Raw genomic sequence first — 17,459 nt, forward strand, 5'->3', positions numbered from 1 at the left:
CATTTTTAAAGCATTACAGAAGCAAAAACAATTCCAGTGCCTTGAAAGCTTTTTCTACTGACTCTGCTTCACGGAAACCCTGACTCAGGGCCAAATGGCTGATTATATCGTATGATGTAACAAGGAGTTAGAAAGCTTAGTGGAGAATTAGAATAATGCGTTTTGTGTGTGCCTGTGAGAAGTGGAGGGGGGGCACAGTGTTTATTAGATTATTTTTTTTTTGCAGCTATGTTATTTGCTTGCAAAACTCTTGCAGGCCTTGTTGGAACAGATGAGGATTTGGCGTGTGGCAAGGTTTTAGCTGCCGAACTGAACCAAAGGTCGGGATCTTTTCAGCTCCACCAAGGGCTGGAACATCGGTGGCCTCGCTGGGGTGTGGAGGGAACGAGCACCGCTGCTGGTAGGAAGGAAAGGATGAGCAGTGTAACACCTCGGGCGGGGAAGGAAGGATCTGGCCTGGCCTCTGTCGTCACACGGAGCTAAACGCTTGGGGTGGACGTTTGGGGTTTCGGTGCCGAGGTGGCTGGTGGCAAGGTGCACGGCAGATTTCTTTTTGCTTGCTCTCCTGGTCCTGCCCGTGAGGAAAGCCATTAACTGCAAGCGTGAACTCTGAGATGAGTAAAAATCAAAGATGACCCAAGTGCCTGGAGGCATAAAAACAGCTACTGAATTGTTCAGCTTGTTTAATGAAATGGAGCAGCGCGAAGACACAGTTCACATACAGATTTATGTATGTGAATACAACAGCACCGGCGCTCAAACATTCCACGGAGCTGGCTGCAAATCCCCAAATGGGGAAGCCTGGCTGCCGTCAGCTGTTCAGAAGAGATTTGGGATAAAAAGCCCCATCAGAAAACCTGCCCTTGCTGTAGTGCAGCACTGGCAGAATGGAAAGGAGCCCTGGGCACGCTGCTAAGCCCACGGGTCTGGTGCACATCGGCAAGGTGCCTGGCCCGCCAGTTCCTGGGGTCTGCCTGCGGTGCTGCTGGCCTGATTGAGCCTCCCGGTGCTATCTCGGGCTCGCCGCCTTCTTTCTGCATCAGAGAGGGGTGCGTGAGCCTCCTGGCGCCGTCCCAGGCTGCCTGACCTTTGCTGTGCTCGGCACTAATCGTCGTCTTGCCCTGAGTCACGACTTCCTGTAACATCGGAGGGAAAATCCCTGTCCCCTGCTGTACCTGCAGGACGGACAGGGCAACGAGCCAGGTCTGCTGCAGTTTGCTTCTGCCTTCAAAATCCATGTATCCATACATACACCAGCCTTGGGTGACCTCCCCTTGCTGTCCCATCATGGCTCTTCCCAACTCCAGTGGCTCACAGGACAAGATGAAATGCCAGCACTGAACTATATTTGAAGCTCGTGGCTGTAACACCAGGTTTGAATGCTGGTGCAGGTCGCTAGGTCCTTAATTTCCTCCTTAATGGATTTTCTAATGCATTTGATGAATAAATAGGTGCTCAATAGCAAGCTGAAATACCATTTGCGATCTTGGACTTGAAACGGCCTTAATGTTGCCATTATTTGTGTTTATAGCAGTCCTGCGGAGCTCGGGGAGGTGGAGTACGTGCAAATGTTAAAATTGTCAAGGCCCAGAGGCGTGCAGCAGCACCAGCCCAGGCTGCTGTCAGAGAAACAACTTGAGTGTGTGCCTGGCTTCAAGAGCATGAATGATCCCATTGACTTCAGATTGGCTACGGATGCGACCGCAGCTGAATGTACGTTGTTTGCGGGGAAAGATGATCCAGAAGGAGCTGGCCGCACAGGAGAGCAGTGGGGGCTGGAATTGGTGTCGGTCTGCAGGAGAGGGAAGGCAGAAAGGCTGCCCTGGTGGCAAGAGCTGCCAGCGCTTCATGGGCTCCTGCTTTGTGCAGATGCTGCGATCCCCAGCAGCGTCCTGCCTCGAGCTGCCGGGCCCCGGCTGGTCGAGCAATTTGAGCCTCTCGGTTTACAAGTACCATGTTCGTGCGGGCAGAGCAATGCGATTACATGTTCGCATCAATTTGTGTGAAGTTGGCAGCATCCTCGGCGAATGTTTTTGTCCCTCCAGCTTCTAAATGGCATCGCTGTTAGCAGCAATGCATCATCGTTAGCAGCGAGACTTGAGAGGATGCGCGAGCAAAGTGTGATATTGCTTCAACCTCTGGAAGTGCGGTGTCATAACGAATGAGGCACGGGTTTGTCGCTTGTCCACGTTATTTGGTAGAGAGCAGTGCAGTGGAGCAGGCTTTTTGTTACACTTCTGTAGTGAGCTGTCCCCTCCGGGGCTGGGACAGCCGCAAGCTCTGCAGTGCTTCCCGCGAGTCTCTGGCTTCGTGCTGCAGCACCAGGTACTGAGAGGTCGGTGCCAGCTCAGAGACACCAAACATCCAGCCCGAAGCTGCGGTCTCTCAGCCCTCCCTTGCCCAGACGTCACTGATTTCTGGGTCTCGTCCTGCGGCTGCTTTGAGGGAAGCTGTGCTGGCTGCGGCATCCCCTCCACTGCTGTGCTTATGTATTAATAAGGGACGGAGCTGGCGGCAGGGCAGGGCAGCAGCAGAACGCATTTGTCTTGCTGTCCAGCGAGCCACGTAACAAATAGCAATGCCAAGTGTAATCCTGCCTCGGTTAAAACTGTTGCTTTGGTTTGTCATCATTCATTGTTCGGAATACAGCTGCTTAATGACAGGATGTGGGAAATGAAGTTTATGTCCTCGTAGGCTTTAAAATAAAAATTCCTGAACAATGGAGGGGAAGGACGCGCTTGCACAGAGCAGCCTGCCTGCGCGCTGAGCCGCAGCCCCGTCGGAGCTCCACAGACAGAGCTTTTGCTCTGCGCTTTAAAAATAACCTGCTGTGTAAACCGGGGCAGCATCCGTGCCTCGGCTCTGCTTACGTTACACGGCCGCTGCAGCTGCCTCTGCCCCGCGCCTCGCAGAGCGGGCCCCGTGTTTGATAGGAAGAAATGGAAAATAAAAGACAACTGCCACGTACCTGCACGGGGACGCTGCTTCTTTGCAAGCGCCCCTTGTTCAATTCGGCTAGCAAACGATCAGAAGGGGAAGGGAAGGAATTGGCCATAAAGACTGGGAGCAAGTGGGACACGGGCAGAGGAGACTTCGTTAAGCAGGTAACAGGAGGCAGCCCTGGCACAGGGGAAAGCAGGGGTACGTGGCACAAGGTCCCGGCTGGCTCTGCTCTCATCCCACTGCTGGGGCAGGGGTCGTGCTGGTGCTGCTCTCATTTTTACAATGATCTTCACTTTCATACAGGCCGTGATGCAGGGCCCCCGTTGGCGTGCTTGCGGCTCATCCCTGGCGGCGCAGGACGGCAGGCGGGCGCGTGATCTTTGCTCCTGGTGGGAACGCTTTCATCCGGGTACATGGCCCATTAGGTAAGCAAATGGGGAAGTTGAGGGGTTTGGTGGGAGACGCTTTTCATCCAGGCTTTAGACTAATTTCTGGCCTCAAATAGCAGGCACAGCCCTTGAAGAACCACCAAGGGCTGGGATGCGGCCAACGAATCTGCATAATTGCCGGCCCATCCCATGCTTCATTCTGCCTCTAGAAATATTCTCCCTCCTCTACATACGTTTATTAATCCCTGTCCTTGAACTGTGTGAAATCACTGAGGAATTTGCCTGAGGTTCCTCTCTGCCAGCACTGGCCCAGGGCTTCTCAGCAGTGTAAGCAAAATTAAAGGAGGTTCTGGGGCTGGGATGAAACCACCCTGGCTTGTCAGAGGGAGGAAGAGAGGAGTCACGGTGCTGAACTTGCTGCCCTCGGTGGAGTAAGAATGGAGGAGCTGCTGAACCTCCCAGTGGCGGATTTCCCACATCCCTGGGATTTTTCCATGTCTTAAAATCTCAGCTAAACATCACCTTTTTAGGATTATTTGATATATTCCTACAGTCATTTATTAACAACAGATCACTGCCATGTTCCTTGCCACTCTCTTGGTCCCAAAGTTGTTCTCTATTTTTTGTATCCCTTGCAAATTTCTATTTCCAACAAGCCTACTGTTATCTCACTTTTGCTATTTTAAGTTCCGTGGCACAAAAAGGCTGACTCACAGAAAGCCGTGTTGTAGGAAATATTGGCTCAGCTGAGGAAATAATTCTCAGTTCATTCTTCCACCATGTGCTTTAGGTTTTTTCTGTCCTTTTTTTTTTTTCCTGTCTGCTGGTCTCATGTTATGCCACACATCTAGCTAGCACTGTGAAAGATGGAGAGCTATTTCTAATACACACAGCACTGGTCTACAAAGTCAAATGTCTCTTTCTATATATACCCTGGAGTGTTTTATGTACCTGCTAGAAATGTTACACAGAATGCTCACACAGCTCATAAAATTTGGTCTTGTATTGGAAATGTTTTGTGGAAATATGCTGCTTAATCTACTGCAGCAATTCACAGTTAATGTTGTCACAGTGCGCATTGGAGGTTGTGAATGAAGATTACGACTGGCTCAGAAGAGTTTGATACGTTATCAGAAGTCCTCAAGAATAAAGCTGAAAGCAGTGGATGTTCCAGAAATGTAGAAAATTGACTAAAAAAAGGGGACAGCCAGGAGGCCCGGGCAAAGTCATTCTTCTGGTTGGGCTCGTGTTGATCCCGTGGTCTGTTGAGTACCTGCAAACCCTGTCTCAAAGCTAAGGGACTGTATAAAACAAAGCTTGAACCGTGCCAGGGTGTGCTTTAACTGAGCGTTAAGCACATCAGTGAAAGACAGATCTAGGATTAAATCATATCTCAATAGGGTGTGAGGGGAAGGAGATGTAAAAATAATAATAAAAAAAAAAGAACCTACAAAACCTCTATTTACTTCACAAGGACTTTAATCACTGCAGCAAGCTGTCTAATAAACTGCAGGGTGTGCTTTGGCCCTGCCATGTAGTTCATTCATTTTAGGTGTAATCTACCAGAAAATGTTCAATGTCTTCTAGATATGGATATGGCAGCTATCTACAGGAAAGCAGTTGATACCAATAATACAAGAAAAATAAGGGACTTTTGAAAGTACCTATTGATAATTTTTTTCCAAACCTTTTTGATACTATCATTAGCAAAACCTAATTAGAAGGTGGTTTTCAACAATTGCTGTCCTCCGGATATTAAAGTATAGCCCTCGTATACATAATATTATCATCTTTAAAATACTTTGTAATAAACACTAATTTACCCTCCCAATTTTCTTGTGAGATTAGATAATTATGCGTTAACAATAATATCATCATCATTAGTAGCCGTGTTAGTCCTCTCTTTATAGATGGAGGCTCATGCACTGATAATAAACAGCTTGCTGAAGGCCACATGAGGAGTCTTTCAGGACTCTGATTAGAGAGCAAACCGTCCTGGCTCCCAGTCCTCTGCTCGCACGGAGAAGAACAATGTTGGTATAATGAGAGAAAAGCAGGGGCTTAAATATCAGCAAGAGGAATCCTCCTCAGATTGGCTGGGTTCTTGCACTGCAAGGAAATATCAAAGCGTTGTGTGACAGAGATAAAGGTAAATATCTAATAGATTTTGCACCTTTTGTACTTGTACTTTTATTTAGTAATTATACCAAGTAATGCAGATAATATTATGAATCACGATGGCACTTAAAATGCTGAATTTTTGCAACCACATCCTGGCCCCGTGAGATAATCCATTTTGATCTCGAGCTGCAGCCAGGTATGTCTTGCTTGAAACTTCAGAGGTGTGTGAGATAGCTGCCAGCACCGCACCCTTTTTCGTAATGTTGTTAAAATAAAACATGTTTGGATTTGCTCAGCCATTGTAGGATGCAAGATCGGAGTTACAACTCTGCCATGAATGCAGCCTTGCCGTGACCATGTAGTTAACAGGGGCCTTCTGTAGCATTTTTGAGAAGTAAAATTTTTGCCATTTTAAGAAATGTGGATATTTACACATTTAACTGTAAAACTGAAAAAATGCAATCCTTTGAGAGCAATTAAAGCCCCCAGATAAATGCTTTGCAGTGCTCCGATCTCAGCTCACGACTTGCAGGAGCATCGAGGCGGTGCGACCTTGTGTTACAGGGCTGCTCGCAGAGCACTTGTTTTACCACAACCCACCTGCTGTCACAGCACCCATCCCTCTGAGCAGCACAACTCGAGGAAACAACCCTGGTTCGCCCTGAAACTACAGCTCCACAGGACTACTGACCCCGCCTGGGCTCAGCCTGTGGTGGGAATGTGTTGCTTTCCAGAGTCGGGTCTGTATCACCTTCTTTCGGTGTCGTTCACTGATTTTTCTCCTCCACAATTGTGTGAAACTTGTGTTTTTTATGATCTTGAGGCTTGTTTTTTTTTTGGTGGTGGGTGGCTTTATAAGGCTGCTGGTCCCTTTTCAGGGCAGAAAAGGGAAATTGCTTGCATGCAGAATGGCCAGGACCAGTGGTTTGTGCCCACCGCAGCTCTGTAGGACACAGAAGTTGCCTCTTCCACGCCTCATAGCACCGTGGTTTCACAGCAGCACTGAACAGGCTCTAAGTGGCATAGATCATGTGAAATTTCTGAAAAAGCTGCTTCACGGACCTCACAGTTCCTCCACTGTCTGTGAACGAGAGAACGTTCCCCTGGTCGGGCCCTTCCTCTGCTCTTGCCATTTACTCCAGGCAGCAGAAGTCCTTGGGATTGATGCAGGTAAGCAGCAGTTGAAACCTTTCTGTGATCAAATCTTCTCTGTCTTACAGAGATCTACAACATATTTGTGTCTGATGCATTTAAAGCAACTGAGGGAAATAAATAATGCTTCAGTGCACTAATCACCAGCATTGCATTTTTTTTTTTTTTTACCATTTATATCGACTGATTGACTACTAATCAATTTGTACACCGACTTAGTGGCATAAGATGCTCCCTGCCCACAAACAAGTCCCTTTCCCAGCCCACCCTCTCCTGCAGTCACTGGAAGGAGTTGCAGAAGGAATAAAACCAGTGCCTTCAGAGTGGTGAGCTTCCATTTTCTCTCCACATGCACTGTCCCTCCTCCGCCCACCAGCCCACAGTGGGATCAGCTCAGTTCTTCTATTTAAGTCAACAGGATTTCAGTCCCACTTTTTTAAATATCAGGTTTGACTGGGGCTTGCCTGCATATCAAAAGGCAATATGGTAATTTTTACGAGGGATAGGGTTTGCCCTGGTATTGGCCAGACTTGTCCCTGCTCTCCCTGTTGCACAATGAGGAGCTGAGTCACTGTCATTTCTCACCCAGTAAGTGCCTGAGTTTCACTGGTGCTGTGTTCATATAGCACAGGGTCATAGCGCATGTACTGTAACTGGGGGAGTCTTTGCATAAACAGGAGCTAAAAATGAACAAAGAACATTCCTGGTCTGCTCCTATTTATTTATGCACTGCCATGCATGGGAAGTTTCATTCTGGCACCTAGGTTGCGTGGTGGACTGGGCTTGATCCTGCTTTTCTGAAGTCAGTAATCTAGTTCCTATTGACGCACTGCTATCTCATTGAGCCTTTAGTTTCATCCCAATCTGCAAAAGATTTATGATTAGATATTATACAGATTTAACACAATACCATGGCTTTTATTATTTGCGGGAAAATGTTAATAAAAAAACAAGTATTACAAATGCATTTTAATCCCTGAAGTGATTTTTTGAGTAGAACGCATGAATTATTAATTGTTGTTATTGTTATTACTGCAATGCATACCTATCTCACAGGACATTGTGAGGATTAATTAATTCTTGTAAAGATGTAAAAGGCCATATAGGTGTCAAGGGTTATGACTAAAGTGCTTTGAAAATGCAAACCACTCTGTGAGTGCCAAGTATTATTATTTATGGAGTCCAGGCAGCGTGCTTGGTGCTGTGCAAACACTGGTCCAGTTATTGCAAATATTTGCTTATATCTGCTTAGTAGGCCAAGCACTCACTGTTACAAGTAATTTAAACTATTTTAAGGATATACCTTACAAATGTGGCTGTGAGAAGACTTCGCAAAAGTTGGAGTGACAGGACCACGGAAAGTGAGCAGTCGTGTTACTGAAGCACTTCAAAGGCCCTTTTTTATTCAAACACGTGAATGAACCAAGACTACAGATCCAATTCAATTCTACATCCAGAAGTTCAGGTTTGGTCCTGCCTTTCTCACTTTGGGAACAGAAACACATTAGCAATTGTTGTCTAAAATTGTCTCTCCTGGCTTAATTCGCAGCCAACCCTTAGGCTCAGATCATTCACTGAACAACCCGTTGTGCTCCATAACCTGTTCAGCTGCCCTATGTCACCCATTCTTGGAAACCTTCGAAATTGAGAACGTCCCTCCTGCAAGGCTCTGGAAATCACCCCCAGAAACTGTGTGCCCAGCTGTATGTTTGGGCAATGGAAATGTGAAATCATAAGCTCGATGTGGGAAGTAATGCTTTTGTGTGAAATTGTGAGGTGTTCACTGAGCTGGGGCCTTAGTAAAGTTTAAAAAAAAAAGGAACAAAATTGAAAGGGTAAAATTATTATTTATATATATTATTTGTATACATTATTTGTAGAGTGTACAGGACATAAGATTTGGGGCATAATACTCAGGTAATCACCCAATCCAGCACACAGTAACAGTAAAAGCGAAAGCCTGGCACACTGGAGTCGTGACTGAACATTTGGTGAACAGTAGACCACGGAAACCTTCAGCCAGATGACTTCAGCTCAGCATGTTGTTGCTGCTCGGCAGATGGATGGGAAGACAGTGTTTGTAATTTCTGTGGGCCAAACAACGCACACTTGAGGGGTTTTCCCTCCTCCGTTTCTCACACAAACCTCCTGAGCATCACACCTCCCGTTGCTATTTCGTGGACTTTTTGCAGCCCCTCCCATATCCTTCTTCAGGGTAGGGTGTCCTACACTCCCTGACATGAGGTCCCTTATCTTCCCTTTTGCCTTAGGCTATGTGCATACTCCCATTCCCCCTTCCTCCTCCCACTGTTACTGCTTATCTTTTAACAAGGAAGTAAGTCATTGTGAGTATCAGAAGGTTAAACTCCTGAAGCACGGACAGATCTGAGATTACCCCATTGGAAGGTGTTAATTAGTCCCTTGCCATTTCTTCCCCCCCATTTTAAATTTCTCAACCTTCAGCAAACTTGTCAGGTTTGTCTACAAATGACAACAGCATTCTCTGAAATTTTGAAATTGGATATGGTCTTCAAAAATAATTGCATCTTTTCAACCCATCTTTTACTTTACCATCACTGAGAAGAGAAAGTTGCCCACTTGGGCTATCAGGAAATATTGAACTTTGAGGGGTTTGCAGTCACAAATACACTCCCTGGCTTTCCAGAGAGACTTCAATTTCCTTGTATAATTCAGTCAATTTCAAGCAAACAGACTGAAGGCTCAGGGCTTTCTCGAAATTAAACAATTTTGCAATGAAAAAAAAAATCAGCTTTCCGCAAATAGTTAAATATTATTCTTCATAAAAGAATAAAAAGCGTATGGGCCTGACCCTGAAAAAAATGAGCACTGTGAGGTGATCCTACACCCAGAGACCCACCCATCTGCTCTCATCAAGGTTTTGCGGAGTAGAAGGGTCCCATCTGCTTGATCTAGAGATAGGGCTAGCACGATTCTCCAGCAATTTCGAGCTCTATTTAAAAATAAATAATAAAAAAGTACTACGTTTGTGGCCCATCTCTACACTCCTGTTTTTCCAGGCACTGTGAAGGCAAGCAGTGTGGAGACGTGGTGATGTGGAGGTCCCGTTGGGGCAGCGTCAGACCTGGCCCCGTGTTTGTGGGGTGCCTTGGCACAAAAAGGAGCGGCACCCAGTGCTGCAGTCGGATCCGTGCAGGGTTTGTGGTCACTGCGAGTGCCAGGGGCAGCACACCCGTGCTGGACCCACGCCCAAGCACTATTGCAAGAACATTTTTAAGATGGAAAGGACCGCCCCGCGATGGATGTGGTTTAGATCAACAAAGCTTGCTTTAAAAAATAAACAAACCTGCGATACAAATGACGAATGGCTTTTATGTTCTAAAAACGAACAGCACGCAAGTAGGACACGTTATTGTGGAGGGCTTTATTCAGTAAATAAAATTACTGGGGTAGGTGCAGTAACGGGGCTGTACACGTCGAGCTGCGCCGGACCCCTGCATGAAGGCAGCCCAAAGCCATGCCAGCAGGGACGGCCACACCAAAAGCGAAGCCACCAGAAGTGAGACGTGTCCGGGCTGCATTTACAGGGCCGTAGTGGCAGCGAGGCACGATTAAAGGCTTTCCTCGAAAATCCCCGTGAGGACGGGGCCGCAGCGCCCAGCCCCGGGGCCGCCGCCATGGCCTCCCCTCAGCCGCCTCCCCTCACGCTGCCGGCCTGGAGAGCGCGGGCGGCGAGGAGGCTGCGGGAGAAGGAGGAGGGGAAGGAGGAGGAGGAGGAAGAGGAGGACTGGGAGGAAGGGGAGGAGGAGGAGGAAAGAGAGGAGGAGGAGGGGGCCGCCGACCCCCGCCTGCGCAGCGGCGCGGCCGGGCCGCGGGTTCGTGTGGCCGCAGCAGGCCGGCGCCGCTCCTCCTCGCCCGGCCTCCCCTGTCCCTGCCTCCCTTCCCCGCCGTCCTCCTTTCCCTTCCCTTCCCTTCCTCCCCTTCCCTTCCCTCCCCGGCGGCCGCCGCTCTCCCCCCGCTGCCATTTCCGTGCGGCTGGCCACCCTCTGCCGGCGCGGAGTGTGTCTGCGAGCCGTTGGCTGCTCCGAGCCGTTTGGCTCCTTCCCTTAGTAACAGCTTTTACATTCTGCCTCAATTCCTCCTCAATCTAAATCACACACACACACACACAGATATTACTTTTTTTTTTTTTTTTTCCTTCTCCCCTCCTTCCTCGGGACTTAATCTCTAATCCCCCCTCTTTCCCCACCCTCCCCCTCCCCCCGCTCTCTGGCTTGGGATATAATTGAATATCACAGCACTATTTGGTGCCTGGTGCTTTTTTTTTTTTCTTCCTCCTGTGCGTGTGTGCTTTTTTTCCTGTTTTTTTTTTTTTTTTTTTCCTCCTTGTGGACACCTCAGCTAAAAAAAAAAAAAGGCAAAAAAAAAAAAAAGACTTATACATATCCGTGCGTACACACACACACAGAGACATGTGCATGTAGGTCCGTATGGCTGTATAAAAAAAAAAAAAAACAACAAAAAAAAACAACCAACCACCACCAACAACAAAAAAAAAAACCCAAGCACCACGGGAGCGGAGACAAACAAGGGGGAATTTCTCTCGCCTCCGTGCCCGGGGGAAGCAGCCAGGCAGCCGCCACCCGCAAGGTAAGGACCGGGGCGCTCCGCCGGGCCGGGCCGGGCCGGGCCGGGCCGGGGGGCACCGGGCGGAGGCGGCTTTGGGGGTGGGGGGGGGATGGGTGAAACCTCGTGGAGCTCGGCCCCCCCGCTTTTATTTTTTGGTTTTGGGGTGGTTTTGGGGAGAAGGGGGGTGTCGCTGCTGGGGGGGGTGGGGATGGGTGTGGGGGTTGTTGGTGTTTTGGTTTTTTTTTTTTTTTTTTTTCAAATAGCTCCCTTCCCCCCCCCCACCCCGGCTCCGAGCCGCTGCCTTCCCCTCCCCCACCGGGCTCCGTTTTAAGGGATTTCAAAGGGTAAAAAAAAAAAAAGCAACAAATAAAATAAACCGGGGCATTGGCAGCGAATTAAATAAAGGAGCCATGGCGAGGCGGGCTGCTTTATAACCTATTTTTAGCCCGATTTGTGTAAAGAGGAGCCCTCCCCTCCCCCACCCGCCAGAAGTAAATATGCGCGGAGGGGGGAGGGGAAAGGGAGGTGTTTTTTTTTTTTTTATTTAAAAAAATAAAACAGGGGGGGAAAAAACGGAGAGCGGAGCCGTGCGAGGTACCGGGGCCGGGGGCAGGGAGGGGCGGCGTGGGGTGGCTTGGCCCGGCAGCTGTAGGGCCGCTGCCCCGGGGCCAGGCCGGGCCGGGCCGTGCTGCCCGAGGGCTCCGCGGGGCTCCATAGGGCCCGGCCCCAGCCCCGGGGCCATCACGGGCCGGGCCCGGCCCCCCCACTCAGCAAGGGGTGGGGGTTTAATCTCGGCCAGGTGAATTTAATCCCGGGTCGCGGAATCGCCTTGTAAGGCGGCCCCAGGGGATAAAAGCTCCCCCCCCGGTCTCTGTCCCCCTCCCCCAAGCAGGAAACTTTGGGTGTGCTGCACGGCGGAGCCTTGTTGCTGCAGAGCACACGTGAGTTTTTAGGAAAGTTTGGTTTGTAGGTTGCTGCGTAGGAAAGTGAAGTTTGCGAGCGAAGTTTTTACTGCTCTCCAGCGTGCTCGGCTTCCCTGCTTTGCTGTCTGTGTAAATCAGGTTCCTTGCTGATTTATGGGAGAGACCACGAAACGTGTTCCTTCTTTATTATCAAAGCATGGGAGGTGTGATCAGGAGGACAGGGTCGCAGAGCAAGAGTTCCTGGGCTGGTCCGGCTTCCCTCCCCATCCCATTGTAGTAGGGGTCTGAGTATGGCAGCAAGGGCTTTTGGGGTTGGGGTTGCTCCCTGTGGGCTCTGCTGGGTGCACCCAGGGTGCTGGGGTGCACCTGAGCTCCAGGAGCTCCGGGGCCTTACCCCATGTGAAGATGGGCAGAGTGGAGGCTTGGTTGGCCTCATTAAGGCTCTTGTTGGGTTTGGGGCCTTCCCCGGACGCGTTTGTGTTGGCGGTGTTTTCAGAAAGTGTTTCGAACGAGGCCTGATCCTGCAAACTCTGGTGCAGGTCCTTGAACTTCAGTAAGTGGATGAGTGTTCACGGAGAACAGCATGAAGGCCGCTATCCTCTTAGCCAAAGAAAAAAGAAAGAGCTGCTCTGTTGAGGTGGTTGGACTTAGGAGGCAGGTGGTGGCGTGTATGCGATGGCACCAAACTTTCAGTGGTTTCTCGTATCCTTTTTATTTTTCCTTGCCCTGGTTAAGGTCTGATGGAGTAGCACGGCATTGTGTTGTTTTCCTAAGGTCACATGAGACTGTGTGCTCACAGTTTTCTTGGGGGAATGGGGATTTGGCTCCATGAAACCAAGGGCCCATGTGGTGCTGTGCTTGGGAACTTGGTGGCGTGCCTCCAGAGCTATTATTGAGAACACCTGGAAGATGTTTAGTTCTCACTGCACGAGGAAAGAGAAAGGGGAAGGAAATATAATTCCAAATGTATGAAAGGAGTTGGGGTTTGGCTTTTTTTTTTTTTAAGGCTGTGCAAAAGTTTATGATTTTTGTTCATTTAAATATGCATAGTCATAATGTATGTGCATAGCATAAAGAATGCAATAATTACAGTTGGACTCTGTTGCTTAAGCTTATTTTCCTCTTCAAACAGGCAGTTATGATTTTTTCCGTGTTTCTTTTATATGAATACTTCTTTCAGTTTGACTCTATATATGGTAATTATTGATGTTTGTGCAATGCTTTGAAGTTGTAAGGCATCGTGTAAGTGCTTAAGTACCCAGCAACAGCGCTTCATAGTTATTTTCCTATCATGAAAGAGTTTGATGCTACAGCCCTAAGCATAAAGAGACTGTGGATGGATTAGGGGAAACGGTCAAAATTGCTTATAATGTTATTTTCAGGTAATATTTTTTAGTTAGGAAGAACAGATCCAAGTAATGTAAAGCAAACTGAGTTATTTTACCTAACCTGATTTTGCTTATGGAATCTAATTTAAGATGGACTTCACGTTTGAGTCAGAATGTGTTTGCTGTTATAAATTTTGTAGTGGCAATAAAGACCCACAAACTACAAGGATGTAATTGTGCAGGAGCAAGGAAGTCCTGTAGCGAAACACACAACTTCTTCAACAGCAGCGGTCTGGTTCGGCTCAATGAGCTCTACAGACGCCTGTGGAGCTGCACACAGAAATAAGTGTGTTCCGCGTTAGTGGCAGGCGATGGGATACAGATCTTCCACGACACTGATATGTTTTTTTGGTATCCAAGTGCTATCAAATGTCGTGGGGAAGGCCAAGGTGGTGGCCAGCATGACACCCTTCCTCAGTAATCCCCTTCGTCTGGAGCCATGCAAGACAGCCCCGGTTTGTGCTTGCTTTGCCGGTCTCTCCCGTTCTGTCTGGGCCCGCGGCCGCTTGGGACCACGGTGCCATGAGCTCTGATGAGGCTGCGAGGGGTGAAGAGATGGGCACGGATGTGGCACCGACCCTTCCCCTCCTGGAGCACAACAGGGAGGTCATGGCGTGGTCTCCATGCTGGGAGGAGGACGAGTACCTGGCCGAGCGGGACAGTGTGGTGTCGGCGTGCGGTGCTGCGCAGCTGGAATCCGTCCTCCTGAAGTCCCACTAAATTCTAACGTAACTCATGTTTATATTGAGAATTGTGATTAATGTCGTGTGTAGTGACCACCCTTAGTGTGTGGTTACATGTGCGCACACAGGGCACAGCGTACAATAATGCGTAGTGTGTAATAATAAACAATATTTAAGGCTGGGACCTGTAAATGTCACCGCAATTAGCTGCGGGTTGGGAGAGAAGTGAAAGTGTGTGTGCGCACACTGCATCCATGTGTGGCTCCTACAAAAAGTGCCTAATGTGAGAATATACTTACTGCATGCTCATTTTTTTAAGATAAACTTAGATGCTTGCGTTAGGTGAAGAAGTGTCTGAAGCTTTCTATTAGGAAATGTGATTGACAGCTCTTCTCGGTGTATTTGAGTTGTCCTGCAGCGTTAGTGTGGTACCTCTGCATTAACAGCTGCTGAAGAAACTGTTCCTACGTCCTGCTCGTGGTTTGGATATCCCTGTCCCCAGCGCGCACAGCTTTCTAAGCGCTGTGCTCTGAATTGAGATGTGTTTAGTTTCTGCAAAGTAGCTTTATGAGAAGAGTGGCTTTACTAGAACCAAGTTCATCTGGTGGTCCCGGGCAGAGTAGATGGAGACGGCTTTATTCACCTCGTAACGGGTTTCCTCCAAGATAAAGTATGACAATGAAACACAGAATAAGAATTATCTTTTCAGACGAAACTGTACGAGAGTACATTGACTCCATTTTACTTATTTTTCATTTTACAAAATCGCATTAGCTAACTCGAGGTAAAAAGTAGTGAAGACAGGGCAGCGTGTTTGTCACGTCAGGAGAGTCGATGGGATGAGTAAAAAAGCGTGGAAGCCTGGTCTAGAAATCACCGTGCCAGTTTGTGTGAAAACTGTGAACTGCCTTCTTGTCAGGGTTCTGCCTTCTGTTACCTCACTGGAGATGAGAAAGCCCTTTTCATCCTTCTCATAGTGAAAACAAGGCTGAAATCGCTTACAAAAAACGCCATGGAGTCTGATGGCCGGGTTTGAGCTTGACGTCGAGTTTTCCTTTGTCTGTGAAAAATCCATAGAACCGTATTTCCACATATCCTCTGTAACATTGATTTTGAATACCAGCACCACGTCAGTTTCCGTGACATTCTTTAGCCTCTCCTTTTTATGTCATTAAAGAGCCTTAAAAAATTCTTCCTTGTTAGGAAACGAGTGGTCCTTGCCAGCCGGCGGTGGGACCTGGCCTGGGTGGCTGGTGGGTGCACTGCTTAGCCCCGCTCACTCGTTCGGGCTGGTTGCGGGGAAGGCTCGTGAAATACTCCCTTATCTTAGTAATAGTATTAAAGTGCTTGGTGAGTTGTTCCTGCTTTCTGAAAAACCTACTGTAAGAGCTTACTTCAGAAGTGATGGGGAGCTCCACACAACCACCTCTGCCAATAGACGCAGCGACTTTCACAGCATCCCCTCACAGCCCCTGAGCGCCCACGGCCGTGGCGGAGTTGGGAGCCGTGTGGCGATGCCAGGGCACTGCTAGACATCTGAGCACGTCCAGGCCTTCGTGTCGGACTCGTGGGGAGCAGCTGCCTATGCTCACGGTGGTCCGGTGCCGTGCCACCACCGCTCGTCTTGAGAGCATGTCTCTGTGAGGTAAAAACAGATCTGGGCAAAGGCGCTGGGTCCCCACAGGTGTGTCTGGGGCTGGCGGTCGCTGTGTGTGCTCAGCATCTCAAAATCAAGGCTCACGTGTGGCTTGTTGTCTTTCACAAAATCCTGTTAGGGTGTAGTTTCTGTTTCTTTCTGGGAGTAGCATTAGTAAGGCCGTGTTGTGTACTCCGGCTTGTGCTTATTGTCGTAATTCTGAAGTCTCCATGCTGCAAAGGAGCAATCTTGTTCGTTAGTAACGTCCAGCAGTAAAAAATCAGAATCATTCAGAAAAAACGCTTTTTTTTCTCCTTTCTTTTGTGATCTAAGATGCAGCTCAGTCTCTCTTCAGTGTAAGCATGCACAAGGGACACTCCACATCCCGTGTGCCACATGGAAACCCTTGGGCTACCTGGAGCTGCCTCACTGTCAGCATTGGCTGCGCTGCTGGAACAGAGGCTCCCCTGGCCTGGCAGGGCGGTCGCTTTGCCAGCCTGGGAAGGCAGGCAAGCAGCTGTCTTTGTGGCTTTCCTAGTGCCCCTTTTAACCTTTTGGGGGGTTCACAGGAGGATTTAATCGCTTCCCCGGCTTCGTGTGAAGATGCTGTTGGATCCAGCTGGTGTCACACCGTTCATGGATTGTATGGATTGGGACTGGGAAAGCGCCTCTGGAAACTTCCTTGCCCTGTGTGCGGTTGCGTGTCTGCTGGCAAAAGCCTTGGCTGCGAGCATACCGGAGAGGTTTGTGAGCAGCGTGCCTGTGGAGCATTTCTCCAAGGGTAGGAGTTAAGGGTCAGATACTCACTATTCATGAAAACATGGTGCTAAATGCTGTGCCGGGTGCCAAAACCACAGAAATTGTCAAGGTTTAGAGCCCTAAATATAACCTATCCCCAAAGTTGCATCCCTTTGACGTTAACTGTTAAAAGTTCAGGCCCACGGGTTGACCTGTCACCAGAAAACTTGGAGCTGGGAACTCTTCTGACTGCAAGCACATGTGAGGTGCATTTTGGTCCCCTGGTGGTTTCCTGAACGTGCCAGGCAAAGGAGAGACAGTTGGATTTCCTAGAAGTTGTTGTCCAGGCTGGCCAAGGAGAAGAAGAGGGAGTTTTACAGGTCTTTTGTGTGTTGTTTTTTTTTTTTTTGGACAGGCTGATTATTTTTCAAGTGTCAGCATGACTTCTGAAAATACATTTCTTTTCCTTGTAAAAAATAGTAAAATATATATATATATATATATATATTTTTTTTTTTTCATTTATCGTTGATAGTGGTGTTAAGTGTGGTTGAAAATTTTACATTAAAATACCAGTTGATTTTAACCGAGCTGAGTCTGTTTGCAGATCCCCTATCCGGGTCTGCTGAGCTCACAGCAGTGATGAGAACTTTTCCTCTTTTAGGTTGCGTCTAAATTTGTGGGAGAAAATAGTTTTGATATTGCATAGACCTATAGGGGAAATAACAAGAGATCTGGGTCAAAAAAGTAGGACGTGCAAGATTTAGAGGCTGTTGAAGTGTATTTATTTGTCCTATATTAGGTTAAAGGAAGTATTGGTGCTTTCAGTTTGGCAATATGTCCTTCAGTCTGCGGTGTTCTGTGAAGGGAAGACAACT

General features: G+C 48.3%; 1 protein-coding gene and 1 long non-coding RNA gene across 16 annotated transcripts in view; both read left to right on the forward strand.

Annotated features, from left to right (window-relative positions):
- Positions 1–66: 66 nt before the first annotated feature.
- On the forward strand, positions 67–9,929 carry LOC121074996. 4 transcript variants are annotated; one of them, XR_005822679.1, is made up of 5 exons: positions 67–400; positions 1,532–3,104; positions 3,247–3,368; positions 5,972–6,623; positions 9,644–9,929. It is a non-coding gene; the product is annotated as an uncharacterized LOC121074996 (long non-coding RNA). The 4 variants fall into 4 exon arrangements; XR_005822676.1 differs by having other exon boundaries at positions 67–3,104; XR_005822677.1 differs by having other exon boundaries at positions 67–3,104; positions 5,986–6,623.
- Positions 9,930–10,395: 466 nt separating this feature from the next.
- TBL1XR1 (TBL1X receptor 1) overlaps positions 10,396–17,459 on the forward strand; it is a 108,625-nt gene continuing 101,561 nt past the window's right edge. For 4 of the 12 annotated variants that reach the window (XM_040567709.1, XM_040567714.1, XM_040567706.1 and 1 more), the window contains exon 1: positions 10,396–11,234. The gene's annotated coding sequence lies outside the window, so the exon portion shown is untranslated. Of the gene's footprint in view, positions 11,235–11,772; positions 11,808–11,872; positions 12,155–17,459 lie in introns of those variants that run through there. The other 8 variants (XM_040567710.1, XM_040567716.1, XM_040567708.1 and 5 more) reach the window with 5 other exon arrangements.

Source organism: Cygnus olor, chromosome 9 (genome assembly GCF_009769625.2).
Source record: "Cygnus olor isolate bCygOlo1 chromosome 9, bCygOlo1.pri.v2, whole genome shotgun sequence".
NCBI lineage: Eukaryota > Metazoa > Chordata > Aves > Anseriformes > Anatidae > Cygnus > Cygnus olor.